The 16,676-nt window shown below is 46.4% G+C and overlaps 1 protein-coding gene across 4 annotated transcripts in view; it reads left to right on the top strand.

Annotated features, from left to right (window-relative positions):
• The first annotated feature begins 10,982 nt into the window (after nt 1-10,982).
• The window catches only part of Plekha2 (pleckstrin homology domain containing A2), a 63,261-nt gene continuing 57,567 nt past the window's right edge, over nt 10,983-16,676 (top strand). Inside the window, exon 1 of one of the 4 annotated variants that reach the window (XM_045130733.1) lies at nt 10,983-11,044. The gene's annotated coding sequence lies outside the window, so the exon portion shown is untranslated. Of the gene's footprint in view, nt 11,045-11,321; nt 11,431-11,513; nt 11,623-11,986; nt 12,056-16,676 lie in introns of those variants that run through there. The other 3 variants (XM_045130732.1, XM_045130731.1, XM_045130734.1) reach the window with 3 other exon arrangements.

Here is a 16,676-nt window from a genome sequence, read left to right as displayed (position 1 = left end):
ATACTATGCTTATCAAACTGCCCAGCAAGCACTTCTTTTAATGTTCATACCTTAGATTAATGCTACTCTCACTTTTGGTAGAGAATATTCTCTCTTCAGATGGCAGTGACCATGGAATGACTCAGAAGTCATCATGGTGCTAGAAAGAAGTGAGCAGAATGCTCAGTACTTGAATCCCTCTATCACACCTTCCAAGGCTCAGGGTCTAATGCAGATGAGGTGGCAGAAAGAATATAAGAGCCAAAGGAAGGGTAGGACTCCTTACAACATGCTCCCCCCAGACACAAAATGGCCTGGATATCCATGACCTCACAGTGCCTGACACTACCTACACAAGACCATCATAATAGGAGGAAAAGATCATGACATCAAAATAAAAGAAAGACTGATTGAGAGGGGGAGGGGATATGATGGAGAATGGAGTTTCAAAGGGGAAAGTGGGGGGAGGGAAGGTACTACTATGGGATATTTTTTATAATCATGGAAGCTGTTAATAAAAATTTGAAAAAAATACATATGCTAAATGAAAAACAAAAGGGATAAATAAGGTATTTTGTTGTTTATTTTTCTAACATTTTCGAGGGTCCTAGGTAAGGAAAAGTTTGAAAGTCACTGCTCTAAACCATCCCCTTACTGGCAGTCATGCTCACAGCATGGAATTGCTAATATTCCAGAGTTTGAACAACCTTGAGCAATAGTGATGGTGGACTTCACTGTACCTGTGATTTCTGGTCCACAAGTTTTTTGTAACTCACCACAGTGCAATCTATTTTGAACTGGGTGGTCATTTCAGGATCACAGTTCTAGGGCTTGCACTGAAGAAACCAAAAATAAATTGGCGCCTAGACCTCCAAACTGAATGATTTCAAGAACATGCCGTTCCATCTCGGTGCCGTGGTTGGACACTGTGCTCTTAACAGATGTTCATGAGCCTCCTTCTCACGGCCTTCTGCTGTGGTGCACGTGGCCTGAGGAAGGGAGGGCTGTGGCAGGCCTGTGCGGAAACTCGCTGAGCATTGAAGTGACTTGCTCAGATGCCGGATGAGGCTCTGTTGGAGTTGCTCCAAGCACTGAAACTTTCTTAGGAAAAGCAGAAACCTGGCTGGAGACAGCCCTACTCCCTGGTGCATCCTCAGTACAGAAAGGAGCAGTGAGGTGAGGGAGGAAGGACATGCTACTTTTCACATCAACTGTAAAACAAGAGGAGTCCCGTATAATTAGTACAGCTGGTTCTCTTGGGTACCAAAATCCTTGGATGCTCAAGCTCTTCTGTAAAACGGCATTGCATTTACATATAGCCTCTGCAATCCTCCTGCATACTTGATATCAGCCTTTGGTCACTGATGATACCCAATATGATGTGGATGCCATAGAAATGGCCATTGGGCTATACCATTTGTGAAATAATGAGAAGACAAACATTTATTCTGTTTTTTTTTCAGGAACTTTTTTTTTAGTACATAGCTGATTTAATCCATGGATATGGAAATGGTACTGTTAGGCACAGTGTGGGTAAATGTGCTTACTCGATCTGCGATGCTGCATGTAGTGATGCCTGTGTGGGGCCCAATGAGGGATATATTTCACTGTGATTTTTGTTTGTTCATTTTTTTTTTTTTTGAGATAGGGTCTCACTCTAGCTTAGGCTGATCTGGAATTCACTATGGAGTCTCAGGGTGGCCTTGAACTCACGGCGATCCTCCTACCTCTGCCTCCCAAGTGCTGGGATTAAAGGTGTGTACCACCATACCTGGCTCACTGTGATTAAAAAAAAAAAAAAAAAGACAAGCCAGGCGTGGTGGTACATGCCTTTAATACCAGCACTCAGGAGTCAGAGGTAGGAGGATTGCCATGAGTTTGAGGCCACCCTGAGACTCTATAGTAAATTCTAGGTCAGCCTGGGCTAGAGCGAGACCCTACCTGGAAAAACCAAAATAAGTAAATAAATAAAAAGATGTAATATCTACTTAAGTACATAACTCTTACAGTATTTTTAGCTTTAATTTTTTTCTTTAAATTTGTTTTTGAGACAATAGTAATTTCAGAAGTAACTGTAAGAAATAATGGTAGCATGAGGTTCCAAAGCCAAGACAAGGACCATTTCCATCCGTACAAAGACCCCTTTGTATTTTGGTACCCACACCTGCTTTCCCATATCATCCCCACTTCTTACCTACCACCTGCACTCCATTCTATATTTTATCATTTCAAAAGGTTGTATAAATGAAGTAAGTAGCATGTAGTGTGTGACCTTTTAATTGTTTTTCTACTCAGCATAATTCCCGAAGGTTCATCCCATTGTCATGCCTTTCAATAGTTGGCTCCTTATTCCTTATTCCTGTACATCCATGGCATGGATGTACAGCCTTCTGCCTAAGTATCCACTGGTTGAAAGGCATCAGAGTTGATTCCATTTGGGGCTGTTATGAGCAAAGGTGCTCTGAGCATTCATGTACAGGTTTTGTGTCACATTGAACTTTTGTTTCTCTCAGATGATGTCCATGAATGGCATATTTAACTTTTATATGAAACAGACTAGGCTCTCTTTAAACTTATGGACTTTCTACCTCCATACCCTATGTACTGAAATTGTAGGTGCATACCACCATGCCTGGCCTGTATGTTTAATGTTTTTTTAGAAACTGCCCAACTGTTTTGTAGAGGTATTGCACCATTTAATATATGTCCACTAGCAATCCACTGTGATTCAGTTTCTCATATGGTGTGAACTATTCTAATAAATGTGGTATCTCACTGGGGTACATTTTTTTTTTTCTCGAGGTAGGGTCTCACTTTGGTCCAGGCTGACCTGGAATTAACTATGTAGTCTCAGGGTGGCCTTGAACTCTCAATGATCCTCCCACCTCTGCCTCCCAAGTGCTGGGATTAAAGGCATGCGCCACCACGCCCGGCCCATGGGTACATTATTTTTAATTTATATCATTTTCCTTTTCATAATTTCTCACTTGTGGCTCACCTATGGACATCAATTAAAAACATTTTTAATAATAAAAAGAACATAATGCACACAGTATATTTTAAAAATATGAGAGGGTGTGAGTGATTCATGCTGCATTGAACTTTACTGCAGCTTGATATGTACATGATATCACATGAAGTGTGACAAAACTTGAAAGTGGGTTCCTGGGCAAATTGCCTTCTCTAGTGACTCATCTGAGTTTCTTTAGTTTCAAGCAGAGATTCAGGTTTTTGTATGTTATTTCTGGTGTGGTTTTAAATGAATGAGTGGATACAAAATTGGCCTTTTTTCATGACACCCTGGGAAAATGAACTCAAGTCTTGTGTATGCTGGGTACATACTCATCAATTTTGATAACTACTTTACCCATTGACAAGTATTTTAAAGTTAAGGGGACAGTTATTTCTATGTTGTTGTTCTCTTAATCACAGGCAGCTATGAGATATTTGAGGTCCTTCACAACAAAAACTACTTTTAAAACTACCATTTCCACTCTAAGCATCAATACATGCTTAGTAAAGAAAACTGAAAAATAGATTTCTAAAAATTGACTATCAGATCCAGCACTGAGATAATTTTTGCTAATATTTTTAGGTAAATCTTTGCAACTGAATATTATTTTTGATTATTTTTTATTTATTTGAGAACAACAGACAGACAGAGAGAGAAAGAGGCAGATAGAGAGAAAATGGGGGCTCCAGGGCCTTCAGCCACTGCAAAGGAATTCTAGATGCATGCACCCTCTTTTGTATCTGACTTACGTGGGTCCTGGGGAATCGAACCAGGGTCCTTGGGCTTCACAGGCAAATGCCTTAACCGCTAAGCCATCTCTCTAGCCCTGCAACTGAATATTATTAATCATCCACACATATACACAAATTGATGATTTCAGGAGAACTGTGGGTTTAGGGAAAATAGGTGGAAGAAATGCAGCTTGTCTCTCTAACTCTTGTAATCTTGGCACATTGTATATGACTCACAGACTGAGTGATTGAAGAATAAAGGTTTTCTGGTTCCTGGTTTTGGAGGCAGCAGCTAGAGAAGGCTGTGTGTCTGTGGGGGTTCTGCAGAGTTCCAGCACAGTGCAAGCATGACATGCAGTAGCAGGAAGGCTGCTGGAAGACAAACAGTTGAATGGGCTTCCACGGCAGACCGACTCTCAATACAACCATAATCCATTGGTCCCAGAATGGATAAATCAAGTCCTGACGGCAGACCCCTCATGAGCCAGTCAATTCTTAAAGATCCATCTGGTCCCACTTCTTAATATCTCATAATGGAGATTACATGTCAACATGAGTTTTGGTGGGGCCAAGATAGCAGTATATGTCTTCTATTAACAAAATAATAGGAGGATAAAAGTTCCTATGTTCAAACATCTTTTTTGGTATTCTTATTTCCCATGTTGTATAATAACTTCTGCTGAGAATCTCTGACTGACATGTCACTGATTTCACTGATAACCAGGCATCTCCTGGAGCAAGCAGGATGGACTTTATTCCCACCGATGGCTGGGACTGTGTTCACCCACACAGATTTACTAATAGTCTCTGTGTGGGCTCAGTGCTGAGGACGTGAATGATGCAACCTATCTGAGCAAGAATACAGTCAAATATAATGCTAGAACACAGCCATAGGCTGAAGCCAGGGTAGCTACTCAGGCTCTCTGTGATGGGGAGGACTCTCACAGGGAGCACTGGCAACACAGCATCCCAGTACTGCCCAGCACACGTTCAGGCGGTTGGAAAGCAGGTATGGGGCCTCTGGCCAGCACACTGTTATCCCCATGGACAGGATGCACACTCAGTTTTAAGATTTATATTAGAATCAGATTTATTGGCCTATCAGTACTTTGCAAACTTTGCAACTTGAAATAATTTTATTGTATATATGCATATATGTATGCATATGGGTGTGTCTATATACGCATATCCTGCTTCTATTTTATATTTGATGCTATGTACAAACATCCAGGTGTTAGCTGACATTTTATCTTTTCTTGATCTTACTTAAATGTCCCTTAGTGCTGTGTCCCTCATCCTATAATGCAGAAATTTCCAGAGTTACTTGTGGTTCTCATTTTCTCTACTCTGAAGTCTCGGAGAGCTGGAGCCGAAAGAGCCCTGGGCTTCAAGCCTGGGTCCAGTGACTGTGAATCGAAGCTCATAGATTTGATCATGACTGGCTATAAGAGATTACAGCTGTCTTTTTAAAACCTAAATTCCTCCATTTGGAAGATGAGGTAACAGCCTATTATTGTCTACTGAGACTATGAAAAAGAAAGTTAGATCTTTGTATAAGTTTCATAGTGAAATACAAAAATTTTAATCTCAAGGCACAATACTGATTTTTTTCATGTGATTTTAATTTATCTTGTGGGGCAGATGACAGAACGCAGGGCCTTGAGAATGCTAGGCAAGTGCTTAGCCACTGAATTTCACACCCAATCCTGATGACAATTTTTTAAATTTAGTAGACATCCCTACCCACTTACTTACTATCTGCCCCCAAAATATGAATTCACTGGACTCCATTAAAAGTATAGGATAAGCCATCTGTTGCCACTGCCTTCCCTGTTTGATAGAAACACAAGAAGGAATGTAACTAGCCATTTGGCTCTCAGCTCATCAGTGACAGACTAGGGGTCAAAACTAGGCAGCTCAATGCCTGAGTCCAGTGCCTAGCTGGTCACTAGCTATGAAATTGCTTCCCATGCCCTTCTGACTGTATTCTTCCCTGCTCAGGGGCCTAGAGCAATAGGTTCAGGAGCCTTAGCTTAACGTTCGAGACCCTGCAGCTCCCTTTCTTCTCAGCTGTTTTTCTCAGCAAAGTCTTCCTTTTACCACTGTGCTTGCTCCTGTGAACACCCCACTGAGCTGTCCCACCGTCTCCCCCTCCCGGCTCTCTCCACCCATGGATGCTTTGTTTGCATGGGTTCTTCTTGACCGCCCCCCCAATTCTCCTCTGCTTAGCTGCTCTTCAGCTTTCAAGGTCCTCTGTCCTGCATCTCACTAGTCACGGCTGATGGATAATCTCTCCCCCTGACCTTTATCTCCCCTCTGTGTCTGCCTGTGTCATTTCTTGCTTTTATGACAGCCATATCTATACATCATGTTCTCTTCCCACTGAAGGGGAGACCTCTGAGGGTGCGATGTGGTTTTCTTCCTCGTAGAACTTCTACATCTTATTTAAAAATTAAGTCATAATTGTTCTTGCATTTTGCAAAATATGAAACATTACAGAATTCATCTCTTAAAAGTGAAATCTGGGCTGGAGAGATGGTTTACTGGTTAAGATACTTGTCGGCAAAGCCAAAGGACCCAAGTTTGATTCCTCAGTACCCATATAAAGCTGAATGCACGAGGTGGCACATGTGCCTGGAGCTGATTTGCAGTGGCTAGAGAACTTCGTGTGCCCATTCTCTCTCTCTCCCTCTTTATCTCTTTCTGCTTCTCTCTCTCATACATAAATAAATAAAGTGCTTTATTACAATAGTGAAATCCAACTGGAGAGATTGCATAGTGGTTAGGGCACCTGTCTGCAAAGCCAAAGGACCTTGGTTTGATTCCCCAGGACCCACATAAGCCAGATGCACTAGGTGGCACATGTGTGTGGAGTTTATTTGCAGTGGCTAAAAGCCCTGGTGAGCCCATTCTCTCTCTCTCTCTCTTTGCCTCTCTCCCTCTCAAATAAATAAAAATAATTTTTTTTAAAAAAGTGAAATCCACTATTATATCTCTTTTGCCCTTTATGAAGAGAACTGTGGCTAAGAATTTGTAATGTGCCATGCATGGTGGCACATGCCTTCATTCCCAGCACTCTGGAGGCAGAAGTAGGAGGATTGCCATAAGTTTAAGGCCACCCTGAGACTAATAGTGAATTCCAGGACAGCCTGGCCTGGGCTACAGTGAGAACCTATCTCAAAAAACCCCCAAAATTTTTTTCTTGGAATATGTTCTTTTAGACTTTTTCATATAAATACATGAAAGTATATAAAATTGTTTATAAAAGTAGAAGTATAGTACATATACAGCTTTGTAATTATTTTTTATTTTTTTAATTTTTAAAAAAATTTTATTTATTTATTTATTTATTTATTTGAGAGTGACAGACACAGAGAGAAAGACAGATAGAGGGAGAGAGAGAGAATGGGCGCGCCAGGGCTTCCAGCCTCTGCAAACGAACTCCAGATGCGTGCGCCCCCTTGTGCATCTGGCTAACGTGGGACCTGGGGAACCGAGCCTCGAACCAGGGTCCTTAGGCTTCACAGGCAAGCGCTTAACCGCTAGGCCATCTCTCCAGCCCCAGCTTTGTAATTTTTTACCTTAAGCATTATTTATCATTTATATTTCTCTCAATGCTATCTTCCTTTCTCTCAGAAGTGAATGCTAAGTATCATGCTTGCTTATCATGTGCTTTCCCGTGGAGCCATAATCCTGGTCCAATCACATTCCTTCTTCTTAACAGCAGTGTAAGACTGTGGATGTGCCAGAGTGTGACTCCCTGTTCTCACCATTATGAACAATGCTACAGTGAATGTGAAGTATATATATAAATATTTGTGTGTGCAAAGATCTCTTTGTAGTTACACAGCTATAAAACTTTTTGTAAGATATACACTGACACAGAATGGCTATGAGAGTGAGAGGGAATGACGATCCTAAGTTAATAGTAAGTCTCAGAACTGTGGAGAAGCCTCTTGGTCTATGTGTTCTGAACCCTTCCATCCATCTATCCATCCACCCATCTATGCATCCATCCATCACTGTTCTTGTCAGTACAGTTTAGGAGGATGAGGCAGGCTCTGGTATCAGTCTGCCAGGCTCTGTACCCAGGCTATGTCCTTGTACTTCAGCCATCTCAGAAACACAAAATAAGACAAATAGTACTCGGCATTTGACATTACTATACAGTTTAAATTAGGTAATACATGAAAAGCAGTTAGTACTAAGTACAGGGAAAATAAGTAAATGGAAAATATGTGGGAAGAAAAAATGGCAATAGGTTCTGATAATTTTGGATGAATGAAAAATAATAATAGGAGCCAGAGACATGGCTCAGAAGTTAAGGCACTTGTTTGCAAAGTCTAATGATCTGGGTTCAATTCCCTAGTACTCAAGTAAAGCCAGATGCACAAAGTGGCGAATGCATCTGGAGTTTGTTTGCAACAGCTGGAGGCCCTGGCGTGTCCACTCTTGCCCTCTCTCTCTCTGTCCTCTCTATCTCTGCTTACAAAATAAAGAAATATGACAAAAAGAAAATTATTTTAAAAAAATAATAGTGGTTTGAGAAATCTTTCTAGAATTGGATGATACAATTCTGTCTGGAACTTTGTTATTAAAACAAATATAACTGCGTATAAAATGACCACCTAGGAGAAGAGGTGCAATGTGTGACCCTTAAACAACTCATTTCTGTGCAAAATTAACTGGTTTGCATGAGAGCAAATATATGACTTTGGCCTTGTCAGCACCACAGTTTCCTAGTGGAATTAAGCAGTCCTGGATGCAGCCTGGAACTTAAAACAAAAAAAGGATCTCTAAGGACAAAACCTAGCATAGTTCACTGGAGGAGATATTGGCTCACTACTGGAAGCTAGCAGCTTCTTGAGTTAGCCAACCATTAACTTTGAAAATGGTTAGATATATATGAATAAACAGTGAAGGTAGATCAAAAGGCTGCTTGGATGCCCTGGGCCAGATATCTTACCTTCAGGGGAAAGTCTTATAGCAGTACTCAAAGACTGTGGGGGTGGCCTGGGTCCTAGAACTAACTAACTGCAAAACCTTGAGCAAATTGTAGAACCTTATTTTCCACTGGTCCAATGAGAGGGCTACTGAAATAGATAAAGTGAAATTTTCTTTTGGATGCTCCTCTCCCACAGGTGAGAGTCACATCAGAGAGGTTGTCTATTGCACTGAAAAAAATCAGTGCATAAAATCAGACCCTGAAAATATCTTCTTAAAGGAAAATATGTTCCTTTCAGGAGGGTACTTCCACTAGTCATCCTCCGGTCTTCCTAGGAGACAGGAGACTAAGGCCCTTGGCTTCTCGCCCAGGCATGCAACATAGAAAATATTTGTGGCTGTGTGACTGGGTGACTCAGGCTCTCCAGGGAAAGAGTTTTATGGGTTTTAATAAGAACCATACCATGGGATCTGACACGGCAATGGTGGTACAGAAAATGCTGAGCCCCAGTGGGATTTTCTGGGATCACTTCTCTAGCAGAGCCAACTGGAGCTGATGGTTCCCAGGATGAATTCCCCAGAGAACTGTATTCCTTTAGGCTAAAAAGATAAACCCGTTTTACAGTAAATATATAATATATATATATATATATATATATGGGTTGGAGAAATGGCTTAGCAGTTAGGGCACTTGCCTGCAAAGCCAAAGAACCCAAGTTCACTTCCCCAGGACTCATGTAAGCTAGATGCCCAAGTGGCACATGCATTTGGAGTTCGTTTGTAGTGGCCGAATGCCTTGGTGCAACTATTCTGTCTCTTTATCTCCCTCTCTCTCAAATAAATAAATAAAAATAATAAAAATAACACAGTAACATAGGGGTTAGAAGGTAAACACTGGCACGTGTAAACTGAGGCACGGTGCTGGTCCAGGGCTGGGAATGCCTAAAACATAAGTGCTGGCAGCAGACCTCCATGAACACATTAAAAAATAAACAAAACTGAGGTTGATTTATTTCAAGGGAAATGACGGCTCCCCCCCCACACACCTTGTCTTTTCCTTCCTCATTCAGAGCAAAATGTTCTTAAAAGCAAATGCCTTTTTATTTTTAATTTTTTTTCACACCTGAGAAAGTGGGGAGGCTCATTTTCGCTTTGGCAATCAAAATGGAAGAGGAAGCTTGTGCGATGTCACCACCCGTGGGGCGGGTGCTGCTGGCTGGGCCACCTTCAGGCATGCTCCCCGGACTCCAGCTCTCGGTTCCCAGGCTTTGGTCCCTCAGGTCCGAAGAGACTTCTCCCGGGCAGCCCCTGCCCCGCATTGCTGAGGTGTGGGCCTGCACTGGCATTTTCCCCCCTTTTCCCGCCCAATCTCGGGGGTTCCGACTCTCTCCCTTCCTGTGCCCCACTGCACCTGCTTCAGCGTGTGCGCATCTCACTCGCGGTGCGCTGTTCCGGGGCGGGGGGGGAGGGGAGGGGTCGAACCTATTACAGTTTAAGTTTCCGATGGATGGACGTGGTCGGCCCGGGTTTTGGGTACATCTATGTGTCTGTCACCCTCTGCACGTGGGAGTCCTGTGTCAGACCGGACAGACCTGCCCTTTCACAGATGGAGGACCTAGGACGAGTTAGTTACCTAATGTGCCCGAGTCTCAGTTTCTTCATCCCATGTGGGGTTGGTGCTCACGGGTGGCTGTGTGGATCCAGAGCGGACACAAGAGTCCTCTAAGATCCCCTCCCCACCTTGGCGATACCCGCTTCATGCACGGGTTTGTGGCACTCGGAAAAGGGCCCGCTGGGGCTCCTGGGGCACCCGGGAGAGACCCGGAAGATGCGCTCCTCTCCGAGCCCTAAAGTAATCGGACGTCCCCTCGCGCCCTGGGGTCGGGGGCGGGGGGGCACTTCTGGAGACGCGGGGTACCGAGCGCGTCCGCAGCCCTCGGCGACGCCCCCTCCCCTCCTCCCTCCGTGGCCCGTGTCACCTCCGCGGCGAGGACATCGGGGACATCAGCGGGGTTGCTCTCCACCCCCACCTTCCGCCCGCCTCCCCGGGCCCCTGGTGCGCCCCTCCCCAGCCACCGCGCGGCGCCCCGGCACCCCTCTCCTCTCCGGGCGCCCAGCCACCCTAGCATTGTACTCACATCCGGGGCTGGCTTTTGCTTTAACGCGAAACGTAATTAACCCGGAAAAAAAAAAAAAAAAAGAGCCCGAGAGACTACGGGAGCGAGCAGGGGAGCGGGGTGCGGGGGAAGAAGGGCGCGAGGAGGCGCGCAGGGCGGGAGCTCGGGAGCCGGGCAGCGCCACCCGAGCCGCGCGGGCCCCACCGACGCCCGCGCCCCATGTGACCCACCCCTGCCCGGCCCCGGCCCTGCACGGCGCGGTAAGCGGGGTACGCGCGCGGAGAGGGTGTGCTGGGCGCGGGGGCCGGAGCCCCGGGGTGCCCGGGGCCCGCCCGATCCGGTTGGCTGCGCCTGTCCAGGTGGCCGGACGCCACGGGCAGGTGTCCCTGCTGACCTTCCCAGGCCTCCCAGGAGAGCCCCGAGGCCCGCCCCTCCTCCAGCCCACCGGAGCATCCCCGGGTGGCCAAGGTCGCCGCCGCCAGGGGTCGGGCTGTGGGGCCGGGGCCGGGGCTCGGGTGGGGGCGGGAGTTCTGCGGAGCTGCATTTTCTCACGTTTGCAGCAGCGAAACTTCTTGGCGCTCTGGGCAGCGGCCCCGCCACGACTGCCCGGGCTGCGGGTGGTGGAGGAGAGCAGAGAGCGACCCAGGCAAGTTCCTCCGGCACCGAGCGGGCCTCGGAGGACTCCTCTTTCTCCTCTTCGCCACCTTTTTATATGGCTGCGCTCCGTTACGCCCCTAGAGAAACCCTCTCTTTTTCCTCCTACTCCCTTCTTGGGCTTCTCCGGTTCCTGGCAACAGGAGGTGATTTGGGGGAAAGCGCAGGGCCGGTACCAGGCGAGGTAAGGCCCTTGGAGGGGATCTTGTTTTCTGTCCTTCCCAACTTCTTCATCTTACACACTTCCCTCTTCTACTGCAGTCCCAGAGACTATGCGATTAACATTAAAAAAGAAAGAAGGAAGGAAGGAAAGAGAGAGAAGAAAGAAAGAAGAGAGGAGAGAGAAAGTTGTGACCATACCCCCTCTCTGCTTTTCCAGGACAGCCCTGCCCCCAGCCTTCCTCCTTTGAAGGCCTCCTTTTCCTTCGTGATAGCAGACATTCTGGATGCATCTTCTGCTTATAGCTCCCTTTCCTGCCCCCACCAGAAGCCCACGCAGGTTTTTCAGAGCATCATAGGCACCAGAGAAGGAGCAAGGGGAACGCTGGCCCAGCTGTGGCTCCTTGGGGGCACCTCACTTTGCAGTTGGGGTGGAAGTCCCAACACATTGTGCAAATGTACGTAATATGTTTGATGAAATCCCTCTGTCCGTTGTTTTATTCCTTTGGTGTCACAGCTGTCAGCACAAGCGAACCGACAGATCTTTAAAGGACGGAAGTTTTTGTTTTCATCTCAGCAGTGTTCTGTTGACATGCTTGGGTAACAAGAACATACTTGGCAGTGAGGAAAGAAGGCCCCTCTTTAGGGAACTGGCAATCTGGTGGGGGACGCAGGCTGCGCATAGAACCTAGAACACAGATCACGTCGGTGTTTGAAGAAGCCAGGAGAGGCTTTGAAAGAGCATCGTGGGTGGTGCAGATGTGAGGCTTCTCTCTGGCAAGCCACCTGAAGCCTGTCTAATTTATAGTGCACACTTTATGGCCAGGCCAATGTTTGTTGGAATGAGTGATGTAGCAAGTGAATGAATGGCCGGTGCAGGAAGCTGTTGGCCCTTGTTGGAGTAACAGAAGAGACAGAGTGGCACTAGGTTAAGCCTGAAAATTTGGTCCATCAAGCTGGTTCGTGGAGATTTTTCTCTGGCTGTTATCTTTAAGTTAGAAAATGTTTTGGCTGCACTTGCAAACTGTACTATGCGGCGCTCCTGGTGGAGTGTTAGCTGGCTGACAGTGAGAGCCTCGCTCACCTCTAGATGGGTAGTTTCTGGGGATTGATTTGGAAACTGCCTGTGGTTTGGTGGAGGGTTATTGCAAACCCTTCTCTTCCCTTGTCATCCATGCTTGCTTCTGCTCTCTCCGGTGCAGGGAAGTAGGGCATGCAAATCTCATCATGCGGGTAGTGAGCCGAACTGTATTCGACTGGAGATTGTACCCAGGTCAGAATGGGTCCTGAACACAAGCATGTTTTGGTGAGTGGCTGCTTATGGAGAGATTTTGGACACGCATCTCAGAGACAGAGAGCTTGCCTGGCAAGCCCTGCCTTAAGCTCCCAGCAGAGGGTGTGGAGGGGGGACAAGCATCAACTGTCAGTCAATTCCCCCAACAGCACTCCTGTTGGTGTGCCAGCTAAAGTGTTAGTGCAGGAGATACCAGGCAACAGGACTGTGGCCCTCCTGCCCGGCCGGGTGGGACTTCCTCCTTTGATTTCCTGTCCTTCTCTTGTTTTAGAGCAGGTGAAGGTGGTCGATGCTCCTGTTGCAGGCTGGACGAGTCAGATTGGGTCTTGCTGCAGACCTCAGTGAGGCAACTTATCTCATCTGAGTCTCTCAAAGGACTGTGGCCTTCCTTTATTTTGGCCTCTCCAAAGGCTTGGGCTGGCGCTGTTGGGACTTTGGGCCGAGCTGCTTCCTCACTCCCACAACCATCAACAGTTTGGGTGGCCTGACTTTCACTTTCTTGTCTGTCTTGGGAAGCTGGATAGAACTTGGCTCTAATCTGCTAGGCGTCAGAAAGGCAGGAAGCAGAACAAACAGTCTATAGGAAGAGTCTGAACCCTGCCCATCATAAGCACGTTACCAAGAGAGGGACCTGGACAGGCATGGGAGACAGGGCCACTGAGAGGTGGGAGGGTCGTGGGCCCTTCCTGATGTTCTGGAACTATAACTGGAAGACACTGCTGACCTTTGTTCTCGACCTTGGGCAGCTTTCTCTGCTCCCACCCCTTAGCACCGCCACAGCTCTTCTGACATTTTTCCTTTTGTCTCCCTGAATCTCTCTTTGTAGGCCAACTGGCCTTGAACTCTAGGTTCTCCTGCCTGAGCTTCCCAAGTGCTGGGATCACAGATGTGTGGCACCACAACTGGCTCCCTTCCAACTTCTAGAACTTTATGACTTACCTTCCTTATAAAATCTTTTCTCAGCCTTGACGCCAGATGAATGAAGTGACTTTGTGGAATAATGGGGTTCATTCACTTTGGCCCTAGCCCTGGTAGGCATGGTTCCTGATGCTTGGCAAAAGCTTTGAGCCATGGTGTCCCTTTGGGTGTATAAAGGCCAGCTGGGGGAGGTAAAGTAGGTGGGAATCAAGGTCCTCTTTTACTTATGACCATGAGACACACGAATTAAAGTACAAAGCAAGTCTGGGACTCACTGTGCTATTCAAGCAACTGGGTCTCCTGGCCACTGGCATGTGAATGCCAGCTCTCTGCTGCTGTGGTGGCCCATGTGCCAAGCCAGAGGCAGCTCCAGGGTCCCTTTCCTAGAATCTGAGAGTCTGGGTTCACTAACTGTCAGGGATGTCTAGTTCTAAGATATATGCTTTTTCATTTCTTAGAGAATCTTTAAAGCTGTAACATGTGGTGGTTTTAGACTGCGGTAAGAGTCAGTGCGTTTCCATGTGAAAGGGAGCTGAATGGGGCTACCTGTCCCTTGATTCTTGTGCTTTGGTATTTGTGGGGTTCAGATGGCCACAGTAGCCTCTGTCCTTCCCAAGCTGAGCAGTTTTTCAGTAGTGATAATGACTTAGTATTGTCTTCTGCAAGCTCATTTCTTCCCCTATCCAGGATTAAATCCAGGGCCTTGTGCATGCTAAGCAAATGCCTTACTACTGAAACACTTTTTTTGTTTGTTTGTTTTTCAAGGTAGGGTCTTGTTCTAGTCCAGGGTGACCTGGAATTCACTATGTAGTCTCCAGGTGGCCTCAAACTCGCAGCGATCCTCCTACCTCTGCCTCCTGAGTGCTGGGATTAAAGGCGTGCGCCACCATGCCCGGTTTGAAACACATTTTTAACAACTGTGCTTACCCAGTATTTACAGAGCCCCAGTTCTCGTGTGAAGTACTTTCTACCCATTATTTCATTTAGTCCTCAAAGTAATTGTCTTTACTTTTCAAAGGAGAGAGCAGGTTCAGAAGAGTTAGCTTGCTACATTTGAATCTTAGCCTGACTTAAAAACCCTTGCATTTCACTTCCCTTGCTATGCGGGTGAGTAACCGAAGTCAGCCAGTCTTTCTCATGGTTGCTGTTGTGCAAAAGTTCAGAAATACTCATACTGATAATGACTGTCACCTGCACATCCGCCTAGCCGCGCCCAGTCATTCTTCCTTCCTTAAACCTAGAGACAGGCCTTTCGATGGACACACCTAGGCCACACACTATTTGCAGAAGGCCAGCCAAGAGAAGAGATAGTAATGCTTTCTTTCCATCTGCTGTCTGTGTTTTCTTGCTCTGGGCTCTGTCCTCTGCAGCTATGAGGGGGAAGCCACACAAGTGAGCCTGTACTCACGGTCTCCTGAGCCGGGGTTTGCAGGATTCAAGCACCGCTGCTCTCGCGTCTCCAGGCTATTTATAATTCAGATGTGGCCGCCTGCTTGCTCTGGGGACTCTCTGGGGGGGGGTGGTCTGATGAGCCTGCAGCCCCACCAACTGCATTTTCTCTGCAGAGAGGTGAAGCAGCTAAGAGAAGTCAGGAGAGCCGAAAATATTACCTTGTGTTTGCCACCTTTGGCTCAGTGGTATCAATTTTAAGTGATTCTTGCCTTCCCATTTTTTTCTTTAAACATTCCATCTTGATTTATGTCTTTTCCTCCACTCCCAAATCCTGGGAGCCAGTGTGTTCCAGGCTGTCTCAGGGTCGGCATAGCACCCTTGCTGAACCTCCCCATTCCTAAAGATGTCTGCATTCCTCAGCCTGCGGTCCCCTGGGAACATGGGCTCAGGACATTCCCTTCTCTCTCGTGTTATTGGTCTGCCTTCCACGGTTTGGAATTTGCTCCTGTGACCGTTAGAAAATGCAGTGGTATTAGCGCAGGAGGAAACGGCCCAGCGCTTCCTACCCGGCTGGGCATGTGTGGGCTTGTGGCGGTTGTAGGGTTGGTGGCATTGTTGAGATTTTGCACCTCCATACCTGGTGCCTGGGTGGACAGAACACTACTGTGATTCCCCACATGTTCCAGCAATAACTCAGTGACTTCTCTTAATCTCCACACCTTGGGTCCCCGTAGGAGACCTCTGATGTCATTTCCTGATGCACTTTCTCTTCTCACTAGCTTAGCAGTTTCTGGCTTGTGTCCTCATGCCCTGCCTGTGCTCTGAGGGCGACAAGGCAGCCCTTGTGTTTGCTGCATGTGTGCCACACAGACAGAGCACCCTCCTGACTGCCGTAGCGCACTCCCAGGAAACCTCTGTCTTGTCAATGCAGACTAGGATGCAAAAAAAAAAAAAAAAAAAAGCCCTAATTTTTAAAAAAGAGAATCTTTTTTATTATTATTTTTGAACTGAGATTGCTGCATGTTATTTTGTAGACAGTTTTGTAATGTGGTCAGGAGGATCAAGCCATTACTACTTTCTCTCCATCTTCTTGGCCTTAAGCACCAGAGTACTTAGCGGGCAAGTCTTCTCAATTTCCCTCTACTCTTTCCTTTGTCTGCAAATCATATTTGTATCAAGGGGACCGTACAGGCAAATAATGCTATTTTACCCTTTTGAAGGGAGCATGCCCATGCTAGGCAAGCACTGTACCCCTGAATTACCCCTCTAACCCCAAACCGCACCTTGGATCACTTTGAAAAGGTCTTGAGCTTTTGCTTAAAGCATTGGATTATGTGTCTATTGCTTGTCCATCCAGCCATTGCTTTCATTTTAAAGTCTTACTGTTTGTTATTTGCTATTTCCCAGGCTGGTCGCGAACTCCTGGGCTTAAGCAGTCCTCCCATTTTCGTCTCTCTAGTAGCTGAAACTATAGG

Source organism: Jaculus jaculus, chromosome 12 (assembly GCF_020740685.1).
Source record: "Jaculus jaculus isolate mJacJac1 chromosome 12, mJacJac1.mat.Y.cur, whole genome shotgun sequence".
NCBI classification, from domain to species: Eukaryota; Metazoa; Chordata; class Mammalia; order Rodentia; family Dipodidae; genus Jaculus; species Jaculus jaculus.
The sequence above is the reverse complement of the archived record's forward strand: the minus strand, read 5'-3'. Positions and strand labels throughout refer to the sequence as shown.